Raw genomic sequence first — 17,299 nt, forward strand, 5'->3', positions numbered from 1 at the left:
AAAGATGCTCAACATCAATAATCATCAGGGAAATGCAAAATCACAACGAAATATCACCTCGCATCTGTTAGAATGACTATTATTAAAAAGATAAGAGATAAATATTGGCAAGGATGTGGAGAAAAGGGAACCCTTGTGCACTGTTGGAATGTAAATTAGTACAGCCTTTATGAAAAACAGTATGCAGGTTCCTCAAAAAATTAAAAATAGAACTACCACATAATCCAAAGATCCACTTCTGCATATATATCCAAAGAAAATAAAATCATTATTTTGAAGCGATATCTGCACCCAATGTTTACTACACCATTGTTCAAAATACCCAAGATATGGAAACAACCTAAGTATCCATCAATTGATTAAAAGATAAATAAAATGTGATATATAATACACATACATACACACAAAATTAAATATTATTTGACCATATAAATGAAGGAAATCCTGCCATTGGCGACATAGAGGGCATTATGCTAAGTGAAATAAGCCAGACACAGAAAGACAATTACCCTGGTACAAATATTAGAGTATGGTATTATTTATTTGTGAAAACTTAAAAAAAAAAAATTTTAACTCATAGAAACAGAGAAAATAGTGATTGCCAGAGTCTGGGAGGTGGAGATAATGGAAGATGCAGGTCAAAGGGTACAAACTTTCAATGATACGATGTATAAGTTTTGAGGATCTAATGTATAACATGCTATATTACATAATATTAATGTTAAAAATGCTATATTGTATGCTTGAAATTTCCTTAAAGATTAGACCTTAAGCATTCTAACAACAACAAAAAAAGATAAGTATACGAGGTAATAAATGTTAATAAACTTGATTGTGGTAATCATTTCACTATATATATCAAATCATCACATTGTACTCTTTAAATGCATTACGATTTTGTCAACTATACTTCAATAAAGCTGTGGGCAAATAAGAGCTATTGCAACAATCCAAGTTGCAAATATTATCTGCTTCTCCTCTAGATTGTAAACTTTGGGGGGTAGCCAAAGATCTTGCTTAGCTTATCTTAATAACTTCCAGTGAATACGAATCGAAATGACATAATTTTTCTAGGAGGATCTAGGGGCATCCATTAGTCATTAGAGGTAGACATTAGTTTATACTAGGATGGAAAAAATACACACTCTAGAGTAAAACAGACCCTGCATTAAATCTGCATTGCTTCTTACCAAGTTACTTAGCCTTTCTCAGATACAACTGCCTCATTCATGAAATTATGGGTGATGCATCTCATTCATAGAGCTGTTGTAGGATTAAGTAGTGTCAGCACAGTGTTTCTAGTAGTATCTGACATATGGGAGTATCTAATAAACTTCTCTAGATATCAGTTTCTGGCTCTAAGGGGTCTTGAGATCTAATCCGACTCAGTGGCTCATGCATCCCCTTGACATTCACTGCAATATGCCACATTTGGTTGCACCTGTAGAGGTAACCCAAGTTTGTAGAAGCTAGCATTGATCAAAAAGATTTGCACTGTTTTATATGATGTGCCACAAACAGCAATTTGTCAAAATGCATTTATGTCAAAGAAAAAGGTCATTATGGGAAAATCAACATTAGTCGATTTTCTGGCTATACTTGGGTTTAAAATCAAAAGCTTAACTCTCCATTAACACGGGTGATTAAGGTGATTATACCATTAGAACTAGTAGTCGGTCAGATGGCTTGATTCGACGACTTTATTGCCATTACTCAAACATGCATTTCTTGAAGATTTCCTGCACCTTCCTCCATATGACACAAAAGAAAAAGGAGAGTTTATGTTTGTAAGTCCACAATCCCTCATTAGAAATTTTTGGTGTCAGATGGTTTTGGAATTCAGACAGTTTTAGATTTTAGAAAGGTAATTTGGTAAATACACGTTTCAGTGTAGAGCACTCCTAGCTCAGTCTGAGAAGGCATTCTACAATCAAACAACAAGTATGGATTGTCACATTAAGCTGGATAAGTAAGGATTATAAAAAGCCTTATTCACTCAGGCCAGGTTTTGCTGCCAAATAAGTTTAGGTCAGTTCAGGTTTTGCCACCTGAAACAAAACACTTTGGATTTGCTAAGCTTTGGGGATTTTAGAATTGCAGATAAAGGATTATGGACTTTATTTACTTATGTTGAGAGCAACCAGCTAATTCTTGTAACCTTGATACATCTAGGTTGTGCACACTGATCAATAGTCAGAATTATGATCAGAACTCTTTTTCACTGAATGCTGTACACACTTACAGAGAAGGGAGGGTGAGTGTGGTGGTACTATTTGCTTCATGTCCACAGCAGGCAGAGCTAATCAGCCATTACATTTCTTGAGTCTGGAACAAGGGCTGGCAAACCATGGCTCATGGGCCAAATCCAGCAGCTGTTTTTGTAAATAAAGTTTATTGGAACAGAGCCACACCTTTTGGTTTACTTATTAACTTTATGTTACATAACAAAGTTGAACAGTTGCAACTGAGATCATATTGCCCAAAAAGCCTAAAATATTTACAATATGAACATTTACAAAAATTTGCTGATTCCTGGTCTAGAGGTAATAATAATAATAATCCTGACCTCAGTGCCCTAGTCAGCTACTACCAATAGATCAGCATTGACAGTCAAAACGAAACCTATTTCCATCCCTGGTTCAGTGGGTCAAAATTATTCATAGTCACCTCCTTTAGTGTATTATGTGCAATTTCCCTGCTTAAAGGAGACATGATGATTCTAACCATTTGAAGATTCATTGATAATAACAATGATACTGTGTACTTCTACAGTATAATATACATAACATCTCAAGTCTCCATTGCCATAATTAGCATTTTTTCCACTTTAAGAAAGATGAGATAATCATGACAAGAAAGGGTGGAAGTTTTTAGCAGAACCAACTGGTACAAGAAATGTTTCACTGGTATTTAAAAATAAGAAAAATGATGACTCGGATTTTTCTACAACGCTTTATCTTACGGTGGTAACTTATTACCCGGAGGTGAGTGTACAAGCTGAGCAGTAGAGGAAATATTCCAAGTATTAGATTCACCTCAAAGTGAGGCATGAATTATCTCGACAAAATATAGCTCAACATCAGTGGTTAATAGCCAGCCTATTCAAGTTTGTGTCAACATGAAAGAACTTTTTAGCTTGTCTCTGTTTTTAGTCAATGTAACACCACAGTGGGAACATGTAGGGTTAATTTCAACCTAATGAATGAATGGATGTTCTTCATATAACCTAGAGCTATTTCCACACATAATTCACTCTCTAAGGCCACTCTACTGACTGGCCATTCACCAACCAACACAAATGCCAATACTTGGAGAAATATGATGCCTTCCAGAAATGACCACACAGCCTTCCCACTGTGTGTGTGCAGAGCTCTGTGGTAGGGACTGTGGGGATTTCTGGAAGCATATCTCTTGTTTCTTGGCCCCAATAATCTTATTTAATTGGGAAAGCAAGGCACACATTCATAAAAATTAAACAATTTTTATAAAGAGCTAAATAATTCCAGGTAATTTGTGATCATTTGCCAAACTTCAGGCCAACTTTTGAAATGCTTCAGCATAAATCATATTGCAGCAAGAGTTCAAAACTGTCTGGAAAACCTTTCTTACCTAATATCATTAATGCATGTTTCAAGCAGTGAAGTTTCTATTTATTTTGACAACTATTCCCAAGGTCAGGATGTGGCAAGCAAGTATGAGAAGATGAGTAGACAGGAACTTGACAGCCTAATTTTATAATATGGATTTTGGAAATATTTATGGGAAAATTTTTATCCTATGTACTATCCAATCTCACAGAGGATCTTGGTGTCACCAAATATTATAGGTTGAGGCTGTTTAAAGGTAGGAAATATGACATCTTTGTTTATAAGATGGAAATGAAGATCCAGAGAGTTTAGGTGACATCTCTATCATATTGACAGCAGCAAACTAGCCTGGATTACTGGTCTTCTAACTCCAAGCAGGGTAGGGGATGATGGGAAGGGTGACTTACAATAGCCTGAACCGTATAGTATTACAATAATCTTTCTGACCGGGAGGTCTGTAGCAAATTCAGGATAAAAGCTAAAAGAATAGCTGGATTTTTCAGCTGGTAGGAAATCTAACACAGTTTTGAAGGTAGAGTATCTGCAACCAATTCCAGCTTCCAAAGGAGGACAAATTCATACTGGGCAGGCTAGAGAGCAGAGTCTAGATTCATGGCTCCTTTTCCTATAGACAAAGCTTTTGAAAAGGATTTTCTTATACAGAGAGAAAGAGCCATTCTCCAACAACGACTAGTGTTTAGGGTGACCGACCACTTCGGCTTTCCCAGAACTCTCCCAATTTGGCACTGAAAGTTCTATACCCTGAAGAACCCATCAGTTCTGGGGAAACCAGGATGGTTGGTGACCACAGAAGGGGCGCCGTGGTGTGATCACCATGAGGACATTAGCTCAGCTTGGATTTGGATGGACACACTTGCTGCTTCATAACAGTCTTCCCTGGTGTTTAGTGTACACGAGAAAGTTCCCCCCTACTCATCCTAGTAAAAATGGATCATTCCTCCAATTAAGCCGTTCGAGCTTCCAACTAAAAAACTATCACCGCACAGACAGTCCATATCTAGGGACTGTCAGACAAGTCAGCCAAATCATACAAGAAAAACCCTTTCTTTTGAAATAATCTTTGCATGAGTCAATCTGGGATTTTTTTAAAACCAATTTAACATGGAAAGAGAAGATATCTTTGTTTCTCTTTCTACTATTTCTTGCTTAAATGGTACCTTTGTCAAAATGTCTGTGATTATACAGTGACAGGCACAATGTAAGTCCTTATAGGTACTTTTTCCTTAAAGTTACTCAGTATCTTAGAAACTTTATTTTTAGCAAAGTGCTTTTAATAAGAGATTTTTGAAACGAAAGTATCAAATGCACAGATGAAAACAATTCGGTTCTGTGCTCTGCAAAGGCTGGCCTCTTTCCACAGCAACTCTTTCCTGGGGCCATCTCCATCTCTATCAGTCCATGCTCAGGAAACTCAAACCAATTCAGATATTGGCCTATACCCAGCATCACCATGGGAGAAACTCTTCTGCCCTAAAAATAAGACCCTGCCTGCCAAAGCCAAATATAAATGGGCAAACGGCGTTTAGCTCATACACTCATTGTACTTGACCACATGGTCTGATCTGGGTAAGAGTTCTGGTCCTAGCTCTGCACCCAGAAGGAAACCATTTGACCTGATTCAGTTCGAGCCTTTATAAAGCAAAAATACTGGACTAGAGTGATCTCTAACTTCTTTCCAGTCCCCAAAACAGTTGAAAGCATGATCTACATCCTTGCATTAACTCTTATGATCAAGATTTGGCTTATTTATTCATGCAGCAATACTGCAGTGCCTTCTCTCCGCTAGATAGTATCTAGGCCCGTGCTGGGTGCTGTTTACATTTGGTAAATACACAACAGGACCCCCAGACATTGTTCACAATCTCATGGGAGAGAGACACTAAACAAGAAAACAAAGGAGGCATAAGTACAAATGAAAGTGATCACACCCGGGACATACGAGGAGAATGACAGGAGACCCGGGAGCGCCCATGTGGTGGTTTCCATTTTTCCAGTAGGAAGTGAAGTCACCAGCCAAGTGTGCAATGAGAAAAGGAGGAAGGGAAGACGATTCGTGAAGAGAGAAAAATATAAAGGTCGTCTCAGAGGGGGACAGGGCTCCTACTGAGAAGTGTGGCCACAGAACCAGGCAGGGTTGGGAACTCTCCTGAGGTCTGAGATCGAGAATTTAAAAGGAACCCAGTCTGTGCAGTTGTGGTTTCCTCCCCCTAGGCTCGGCAGCTCAGATGCAGGAAGAACCAAGTGGACATTTGGGTTCATTGGGGAAGTGGTTCTCAGCCCCACTGCATGTGAGAACCAACCAAGAGATTTTTTTTTGAAACATACTGACACCCAGGCTCCTCCTCCAGAGACCGATTCGGTTGATCTGCGGTGGGGCCCAGGCATGGGGAATTTTGAAATCTCTCTGGTGTTGTTAAAATTCTTAAGGTTATAGGTTTTGAAAAGAGAGTCAGATGGCCAAAAGGAAGTAGATGACAGCACAACAATAATACTGACTGAGCAAGGAACCTAAGCTGGAGGAAAAAAAATGAAGAGAAGGTGGGAGGGAATTAATAAATGATGAGAAATTAAGGTGTTCAATGGGCCACAATGAGGCCAAGGAATGATTATAGTGGGGGGGTCCTTGAACAGTCAACTCGAAGAATAAAAAGCCTTTGGTAGGAACATCGGCGTTAGCCTTTCAGATATTGAGGGAGTATTTGGGAAGATGTCAGGATGCAGAAGTCTAAGATGTGGTCATGGGAGAGGGTGGCTAACCAATTCAGAAAAAAGAAAAACACTGCAGATGAGAAGGTCAAAGACCCGAGAGACCAGGATGTGCTGGAGAACATCCACCTGGCCACCGAGGTTGCCAAGAGTCATCACAGGAACTGGGTTGGAGCAGAAGACTTTGAACTAGAAATTATTTCAACAATGAAGGAGAGAGTGATGAGGACACAACCAGCAACCCAGAACTAGCAGAGCCAGGCAGTTCTAGGAAACCAGGCTGGGAAGGAGGTCGAGGAGCCCGAACCAAGTAGATAACAGGCTGAGCTCAGACAAATGGGCTGAGATTCATGCTCTAATTTGAGAAATAGGGTAGGATTTATGTCTCCAGCGGGGTCTTCCTTGAATTCCAGACTCACCAAGCCAGACGTGGACTGAACATCTGCACTGTATGTATAATGGCCATCTCAGCTCAATATGTCAAAAACCGAGCACTGCCCTAGCCTCCTCCTCCAAAGCCTTCCCAGTGCAGTTGGTGGCCCTTTTATCGCTTCCATCACTCAGGACAACGACCATGGAGTCAGCCTGACTCCTCTTTCTCTCGCTTCCCGCATCTGCTTTGTTTCACCTCCACTGTGAAGGAGTCTCCAGCTCTGTCTGTCTCTTAGAGCACTGCAACCAACTCCGAATTAGTCTCTCTACTTTCACCCTTAGCTGCACCCAGCAGCCAGAGTGGTACCTTGAAAAGCTACATCGGATTGCTCTTCTAAACAAAACCTTCCAATGACTTTCCGTCTCACTCGGAGTAAAATCCAGAGCCTATGGTGTCCTTCAAGGCCCTACACAACATGGCACCCTGTCATTTTGGACCTCACCGTCTGCCAGATTCTCACCCTTGCTCACTCAGCTCCAGTCACACTAGTCACCTCATTTTCAAGCTAACGCACCAGGCACGCTTCCAACTTAGGACATTTGCACTTGCTGTTTTTCTTCCCTAAAACAGAGCAACGTGGCTCGCTCAGTGTCACCTTCTCAGTGAGACCTTCTCAGACCCACCTATTTAAAATTGCAGGACATGAGATCAGCAAGACGGGGAGCCAAAATGTTGTAATGCTCATCTTCATGGAAGGAAGGAAGGAAGGAAGGAAGGAGAGAGAGAGAGAAAGAAAGAAAGAGAGAAAGAGAAAGAGAGTAAATAAACATCTACAAACTGACTAAAACAGCTCAGGGAAAGTTCTGGACTACAACAAAGAAGCAGCAGAAGCCCTGCAAAAACTGAGGGTGGCCACATAGAAGAGCATAGGAAGTATTTCACCTGCATCTGCCCAAGTGTCAGTTCAGAACAGCTTGTGCCAAAAGGGACCCCATCAGAGAAACCTCACCCCACAGGGAAAAGGAGACTAGGAGCACCCCAGCAATCTCACCACCATAGACGTTTGCAGTTCTTGCACCAAGGACCTTCATGGTCTTCACCAACACTGAACCCAGCTGATGGAGCTGTCCGGAGTTCCCACTGCTGTGTCCCTTCCCCAGGGCTAGAGCTGTCACCGGAGGCCTGCCCCCAGAGGTCCCAGTCATTGCTGTGCCCCACTCTCTGATATCGGGAAGCCTCGCCATCTCCGGGACTGGATCTGCCACTGCCCTATGCCCTGACCTCTGGATCCCAGCGTGAGGCTTTAATGAGCCATCATTAGGGACTTGCTGTTGCTATTGCTCTGTGACCCTGGGGTCAGCTTTGGAACACTGACCTACCATCTTCGGGGTGTGCTGCCACTGCACCCGCCCCCTGAGCCCAAGCCACTACTGCACTCTCATCCCAAAGGCCATGCTGCTAATGCATCCCCCTCCATTTGGGCCTGAGTCACTGCAGCAAGCCCCTGAGATTCAGTTCTACAGAAGATCTACAAACACCTGCACCTCAGACACCAGTGCCACTGCCACAGCAAGGACACCAGTGCCCACGACCCAGGCACCATGGTAGATGCATGTGTACCTGACTCTAGTACCCTGGCTCTGCTGCTGCTCTGAATATGAGCATGGAACTAAGAGGGATCCCCTCAGCTAGAACTTTTTCCCACAGGCAAAAAAGGAGAACTGGAAGACCCCATAAGCCTTCACCTCCAAGGACCACAATAGCCCTAGCCACCACTGCCACCCTCAGGAACCCCACAGTCTTGGCTACAGAAGACCCTCTACAGTCTTTACCTCAGCCGATGGAGCTGAATGAAGACTATGCCACTATGCCTTCCCAAAAACCAGAGATGCTACACCCCATCCAGTTGGTGCCCTACAGCCACCTTCAGGTAAAAGTCTTTCCTACCAAGCCAGTTCAAAAAGGCTGGAAGCGGTAACTGCTCCCTCACATGCACTAACGTTAGCACAAATGCATTATAAACACATAAAAAGCAAAGAAACAGACACTACCAAAAGAACACAATGATTTTCCAGTAACTGGCCCCAAAGAAAGGGAGATCTCTGACGTATTATAAAAAGAATTCAAAACAATTATTTTAAGGAAGTTCAGAGAGATCCAAGGAAACACAGATAGACAACTCAGTGAACTAAGGAAACAATGTGGAACCAAAATGCGATGTTCAACAAAAAGATAGAAACGGAAACTCTAGAGCTAAAGAATACAATGAATGAAAAGAAAAATTCAATAGAGAGATTTAACAACAGGCTTAATCAAGCAGAAGAAAGAATCTGCTTGAAAACAGAACTCTTGATATGATCCAGGGAAGAAAAAAGAGAAGAGAATAAAAAAGAATGAAGGAAGCCTACATGAATTATAGAACGCCATCAAGGGAGGCACTATTCACATTACGAGAGTCCCAGAAGGAGAAGGAGAAGGAGACAGAAAACTTACTTTAAAAAGTAATGGCTGAAACTTCCCAAATCTGAGGAGAGATATGACCATCGAAGTACATGAAGCTCAAAATTCCCCAGACTCAACACAAAGGATCATCACCTAGATACATTATAATCAAACCCTCTAAAATCAAAGAAAGAATTTTGAAAGCAGCCAGAGGGGGAAAAAAAGGAAAAAAAAGAAAAAAAAAAGTCTCATGCAAGTGAACCCCAATAAGGCTATCGGCGTATTTCTCAGCAGGAACCTTGCAGGCCAGGAAAGAGTAAGATGCTAAGTTCGAAGTGCTCAAAGAAAAAAACCACTAAGTAAGAATACTTTACCCAGCAAAGTTATCCTTCAGAAATGAAGGCGAGATACTGTACCAGACAAACAAAAGCTGAAGGAATTAATCGCCACTAGACCTGAATTACAAGAAATGCTAAACTGAAATGAAAAGATGTAATTAGTAACATAAAAACATATGAAAGTATAAAATTCACTGATAAAGGTAGATATACAGTCAAATTCAAAATATTCCAATACTACAATGGTAGTATGTAAATCACTTTGAACTCTAGCATATAGGTTAAAAGACAAGTGTTAAAAATAAGTATTGTTGCTTAAAAATAAGCAACAATATTTTGCTATTAAACATATAATATAAAAGATGTATATTATGATATAAACATAAAATTGGGGGCAAGTAATTGTGTAAAACTTTATTGTGCAATTAAAGCTAAATTGTTTTCAGTTTAAAATAGGCTGCTATAAAGGTAAGATGCATTGTAAAAGCTTCATGGTAATCACAAAGCAAAATCTATAATAGAGATGCAAATGATAAAGAGAAAAAATTCAAAACATACCACTACAAAAATAATCATCAATTCACCAAAAAAGATAATAAGAGAGAAAGAAAGCAACAAAGGAACCACAAATTAATCAAAAGGTAGTTAATAAGATGGTGATAGTAAGTCCCTACTTATCAGTAATTACTCTCTAAATGTAAATGGTTTAAATTATCCAAATAAAAGACATAGAGTGACTGAATGGATAAAAAAAAATAAGACTCGAGATATGCTTCCTTACAAGAGACATAAGCTTTAAGGACACTTATAGGCTGGAAGTGAAAGCATGGAGAGAGATCTTCCATGCACATGGAAACCAGAAGAGATGGGTAGCTCTACTTATACCAGACAAAATACATTTTAAGACAAAAGCTGTAACAAGAGACAAAGAAGATCATTACATAATAGTAAAGGGGTCAATTCATCAAGAGGACATAAAAATTATAAATATATATTCACCAAATATCAGAGTACCTAAATACATTAAACAATTATTAACAGATCTGAAGGCAGAAATAGGCAGCAATGCAATAACAATAATGACTTTAATGTCCCACTCATAACAATGAATAAATCATCCAGACAGAAAATCAATAAGGAAATAATGGATTTGAACTACACTTTAGACCAATATATCTAACAGACATATACAAAACGTTTCATCCAACAGTGGCAAAATATATATTCTTCTCAAGGGCACACAGAACATTTTCCAGAATAGATCATATGTCAGGTCACAAAACAAGTCTTTAAAATATTAAGAAGAATAAAATTATATCAACTATCTTTTTTGATTACAAAGGTATAAAACTAGAAATCAATAAGGGGAGGAAAGCAGGAAACTCATGAATATAGAGAAATTAAACCACACACTTCCGAATAACATATGGGTCAAAGAAGAAATCAAAAGGAACATCAAAACTTATCTCGGGTCAAACAAAAATGGATATACAACTCACCAAAACTTACAAATGCAGCAAAAGCTGTCTTAAGAGGGAAATTTATAGCAATTAACACCTACATTAACAAAAAAGAAAGATCTCAAATAAACAACCTAACATTATACCTCAAAGAACTAGATAAAAAAGAACTAGATCTAAAGTTACCAGAGGAAGAAAACAATAAAGATTAGAGCAAATATAAATAAAATAGAGACTAGAAAGACAACAGAAAAGTTGGTTCTTTGAAAAGATAAACAAAATTAACAAGGCTCTATCTAGACTAAGAAAAGAATAAAAATGACTCAAATTAATAAAATTATAGGCAAAAGAGAGATAATACAACTAATACCACAGAAATACAGAGAATCATAAGACTACTATGAACAATTATATACCAACGAATTAGATTTCTTAGAAGAAATAGATAATTTCCAGAAATATACAATTTACCAATACTGAATCATATCTATATATTCTATGTAATATAATATATATATAAGTAACTAGCAAACTATCTGAAAAAAATTAAGAAAGCAATCTCATTTACAATATCATCCAACAATAAAATATTTAGGAATAAATTTAACGAAGAAGATAGAAGACCTGTACACTGAAAACTATCACACTGATGAAAAATTGAAGGCACAAATAAATGGAAATATATATTCTTAGACTGGAATAATTAATATTGTGGAAAGTTTATGGTATACAAGTGATCTAAAGATTGAATGTAATCCCTGTTAAAATTTCAATGAAATTTTCACAAAAATAGAAAAACATTATCTTAAAATTTGTATGGAACTACAAAGATCCTACATAGCAAAGTAAATGAGAAAGAAGAGCAAAACTGAAGGCATCACAATTCCTGATTTCGAACTAAATTACAAAGCTATAATAATCAAAAGAGAATAGCACTGGCCTAAAAACAAACGGGTAGACCAATGGCACAAAATCAAGCCCAGAAGTAAATCTACGCATATACAATCAACTAATTTTTCAAAAAGGCACCAAGAACAAACAATGGGGAAAGGATAGTCCTTTCGATAAATGGCATTGGGAAAACTGACTATCTACATGCAAAAGAATGAAACTGGACCCTTATCTCATACCATTCACAAAAATTAACTCGAGTGGATTAAACACTTAAATTAAGGTCTGAAACCATTCAACTCCTAGAAGAGAACACAGGCAGAAACTCCTTGACACTAGTCTTGGCAAAGATTTCTTTGATAAGATACTGAAGGCACAGAGGACAAAAAGATAAAGTAAAAAAGGGAGACTACATCGAACTTAAGAGCTCCTGCACAGCAAAGGAAACAATCAATCAATTGAATAGGCAACCTACGAAATGAGAGAAAATCTATGCAAACCATATATCTGATAAGGGGTTAATATCCAAAATATGTAAAGAACTCATACAACTCAGTAGCACAAAAAAAAAAAAAAAAAATCCAATTTAAAAATGGGCAAAGTGTCTTAACAGACATTTTTCCAAAGAAGACATACAAATTGCTAAAAGGTACATGAAAAGGTGTTTGACATCACTAGTTACTAGGGAAATGAAAACCAAAATCATAACCACCTCACACCTGTTAAGATGGCTATTATCAAAAAAGATAACAAATATTGATAAGGAGGTGGAGAAAAGGGAACCTTTATACACTGTTGGCTGAAATATAGATTGATATAGCCATTATGGAAAACGGCATGGAGGTTTTTCAAAAAATTCAAAATAGAACTACAATATGGTCTAGCAATCCCATTTCTGGGTATATATTCAAAGGAAATGAAATCAGTACCTCAACGAGATATCTGCAGTTCTCACGTATATGCAGCATTATTCACAATAGCCAAGATATGGAAACAACCTATATGTCTTCGATGGATGAATGGATTAAGAAAATGTGAACATACATACATATATACAATGTACGTTAAAAAAAGAAATCCTTCCATTTGCAACCACGTGGCTAAACCTTGGTGACATTATTCTACGTGAAATAAGCCAGACTGGGGCGGTGAGGGCGTGGAATGGTGGTTGCCAGGGCCTGGGAGGAGGGAGAAATTGGGAGACAGTAGTCAGGGAATACAAACTTTCCGTCTGAAGAGGAATAAACTATGAGGATGTAAGGTACAGTGTGGTGACTATAGCTAATAATACAGCATTGTGTACTTGCAAGTTGCTGAGTATGCATCTCAAGCATTCACAACGCACAAAAAGGAAAAAAAACAGTTAACTGGGTGAGGTGATGAATGTGTTAATTATCTTGATCTCGGTAATGATTCCACAGTGTATGTGCATCATGCTTTACACTGTAAATGTATACAGTTACATTTGTCAATTATCCCTCAATAAAGTTGAAAAAGTTAAAAATAAAATTGAAAATCTTGCTCCCAACCCTCATTTCATTCCCCGTTGTATTTTTCTCATAGTCCTTTATCACCAGCTAATTATGGATGCTAACATTATATTACATAGGGCATATAACATATTATATATTATATTTACTTATCATGTTTACAACCTTAAATCTCACCCCAGAAAGAAACTGCATGAAGACAGGGATTTTGTCTGTCTTGTTCACTGTCATATTTCCTGTGCTTAGAACAGTGTCTGACACGTAGGAGATACTCAACGCATGTTTATTAAATGGATGAACAAATAAATGAATGAGTACACTTAGAGAGATGAGTCAGTGTCCAGGGTTCACCCAAACCCTGTCAGATCTGAGTTTTTGTTGGAGATAAGGAGACTTGAGTCAAAGAACATGGGGTAGAACCAAAGTTATGATAAAAACTTTTAATCCTTGACTAGAGAGTGTGACTTTATTCTGCCACCCACCCGTTGAGGGAGTGAAGAATATTAATGTGTACTTTCTGCCTCCATCTGTGAGGTAGACGATGTGGGTGGGAAGTAAAAGAAAGAAGGCAGGGACTAACGCAGAATCTACTCTAAGAAAAACGCTTAAACATTTGCAAGCATAATGTTTGCCGGATGCTTTAGTTGAGAGAGAGTGAGAGATGGTCATGTGAATGTTATGGTTTGCTGGATAAAATGTGGTCTCAAAACATGAGTCAGAGTCCCCTAGAAAGTCTGGAATTTCTAATTAAGTTTCCTCGGTGCGATAGAAAAACATGATCTCATCTCTCCCCATAAGCAGCGATGTTTTCCAGGGTAACAAGCCTCAAAATTTCTCTTAAAAGGATTTTACTGGATGAAAAAAAAAAAAGCGAGCGTTCCTCTACATGTCCCTGCCTAATGTTATCATTATTGCTTGGTTATAATCCTTGAACAACCTCCTCCATTCATGACTTGTTGACATCATTTTCGCTTGCAAAAATATTTTTTAAAGTCAGAGAGTCCAGAAACCAAGCCCTCTGCATAATTACAATTTTTATTACAACTGAAATGATGTGGGTGATACCAGTTCATCCCTTGGGATTTCATATCCCAGTGAGCAAATCCATACCTAGAACTGGCTTTTGATCTATAGTCTATAGGAGACCAGCCAAAGTTTAAATATGGCAAAGAAGCTTCGATACAGCTGAGGCTCAAGGACGGAAATGACGTATTGGGCTGGTAGTTATAGGAAAGAAAAGAATTTTGGATTTAGGGGTGTTTGTGTGTAATGTAAAGTTTAACTGGGCTACTTTCTACCAAAAATATAAAGGGCTTTCAGTTAAATTGTATCGATTCGACAAAAAAATCAAAAATAAAAATAAGCTATGAAGTATGTGTGTGTTACTTAAGAAGCATATGTGTAAGATTGTAGAAGCTGACGCCCGTGATAGAGGTGGGTAGTAATAAAGCTGGTCGTAATTAAACTATTGAAGTCCTGACAGTTCAGGAAAATTGAAACTAAAGGAATCTAAAAAGAGCTAAAAAGAAAGCCTCAGGAGTAGAGAAAGAACATAAGCGATTCCTGCAGGGCAAGAGTAAATCTGTAGAGACTTGCACTCAGGGGAAGGGCCTCCAGAGCCTCATGCAGGTCCAGGGGTGATGAGCCTGGTCACGTGGGCTGTGAGACAGGTGGTGCAGGTGAGACTGAAGATGAAGCCAGGCCCCCTTCAGGGAAAGATCCTGTTTTTCCAGAATTGGGTTTGGAAGTGAATGAATTAGTGATAGGGCATTCATTCATTTATTCATTCACTCATGTAATCACTGAGTATCCACAGCAGACTATTAATTTGGTAGTCCCCAATGAGCCACTCCCCTCGTCTTTGTGTCATCCTCCCATATTGATTCTAGGCTTAGCCTTGTACCTGGCGTGGGCCAAGCTGACATGAGAATTATGACATAAGCAGAAGCTCCACGGGGCTTGTCCTTGGTGCTCTCTTTTGGGAGTCCTGATCTGTCATGTAAGAAGTCTACCTATCCTGGTGGAGAGATCACATAGAGGAGGAGAGTTTCTGAGGCTACACAGACAGAACCGAGGAGCCCGTTGAGAGGGAGAGGGCCCAGATGCATGACCACACTCGACTATACTCACTGTGACGTGAGCATGTGAGTGGAGAAGACATCTCAGACATTCTAGCCTCTGCGGACGTAAGAAGAGCACAGACAAGACTTTGGGGGTTCTTGGGGGAGTAAGAGTGACATAAATGGTTATAATCAGAGGACAGTTTCCAAAGATGGTCCCAAAATTCCTGCCCTTGCTGTACACACGTGCCCTTCCTCGCGTCAGGAGATAAGAGTTTATTTTCCCTCCCCTGCACGTGTCACAGCTCTGTGACTGCTAAGGCCGATAGATTGCTATCGCTTTCTATCAAGCCAACTGGTAGACAGCAGCATAAGTGACATTCTGGGGCCTCTAAGCCCAGGTTTTAAAGCAGCTTCTCCTTTCTTCTTAAAATTCTTACTCCTGGGCACTTCTTTACAGAACCCCGTTTCCACAGTCGAAAATCTCAAGCCACACAAAGAGGACCCCTAGAAGAGAACTGTGGGAATAGGGCCAAAAGCCACATTTCGGCTCCCAGCTGACAGCCATCATCGACTGCCAGCCCTGTAAGTGAGTCATCCCAGAAGCTCCAGCCTGAACAGCCCTCAGATGAGTACAGCTCCTGCCAACAACATGAGATGTAGAAGCACCGCCCAGCTGAGCTCAGTCAACCCAGAGAACTGTGATAGATAATATTTGGTGTTATTTTAAGCAACTAGATTGTGGGGTGGTTTGTTACACGGCTTTGTGTTTCCAAAATCATGACAGATATTAATGTTTGGGATTCGGGAATGAGAATTTTGAATTCCTGGGAATTCTGGCAAATTCCTGAAATATGAAATTATTTTTAATATTTCCAACATTCTTCATAATCTTTACTCATTATTATGGGTAGTTTTAAAGTTTTAATAAATCAGAAATATTAAATTTAGTAGTATTTTCAAAGAGTTATAGCCTGTAGAGAATATTCAAACACTGGAAAATGTCAGCAAACATTATTGGGTAGTATTCAAATAAATGTAACATTTAAATCTCCTAGCAAGCACTAACAGAATCATGTGTCTAAATAACCAATTTAAGGGCTTATTTTGCTTCCAAAGCATGTTATTTCTCGAAGCACCACTCATAAGATTTGTATAAAATATACTATGCATATAAACTTATTCATATTTATTTTATTTTCAAGAAGGATTCACCAATAGAAGCAGACAGAGCCACAAACCCACACTTATAATATGACAACGGCTAAAGCAAGGATGACTGATTAGATTGTGATCGATTCTCTTATCTGTCCCTGTCCCAGGTCCCATAGGTGTTGACCTTTATATTTGCCTTCGAGTATCAATGTTTTCTGTTCTTGCTTTCTACCTGACATCAGGGGATTCCTTAGAACCAGTAACAGTCTCTGTGTTGTGTTGTGCTAATTCTAACAAAAATATATTATTTTCTCCAATTTTCCCAAATTGTGATTGATTTTTCTCAGGATTCATGATTCAGAAAAACATGGGAATTTCCTAAGAAATGCCAGGATAAAATTCCCACGTGGAAACACTAGCAGAAACAGGTAACAAGTCCACAGTCACCCTGAGTTTAGAAAACAAACATTGCTACAGTCACAGAGCTGACATCCAAATAAGGAAAACAAATACGAAACGATGGAGCAGAGACATAGCTACACGACCACAAACCACCACACCTCCTGCAGCCCCATCACCGCCAGTGCCCAGGTGGGGATGGGAAGCTGCCAAATGAGAGAAGGGGGTGGATTCTACGCAGGTGATCCTGGAGCGAAGCCCACAGATCTTTGTACCACTGGGGTAGTGACTACAAAGTCACCCAGAAGACACAACAACATGAACTCAGTGAAGAAGACATTTTGGTTTGGGAACTGTTCTCAGAGGGCCACTCGCCA

The sequence above is a fragment of the Pteropus medius genome, unplaced genomic scaffold, assembly GCF_902729225.1.
Source record: "Pteropus medius unplaced genomic scaffold, Ma_sr-lr_union100, whole genome shotgun sequence".
Classification (NCBI taxonomy): Eukaryota; Metazoa; Chordata; class Mammalia; order Chiroptera; family Pteropodidae; genus Pteropus; species Pteropus medius.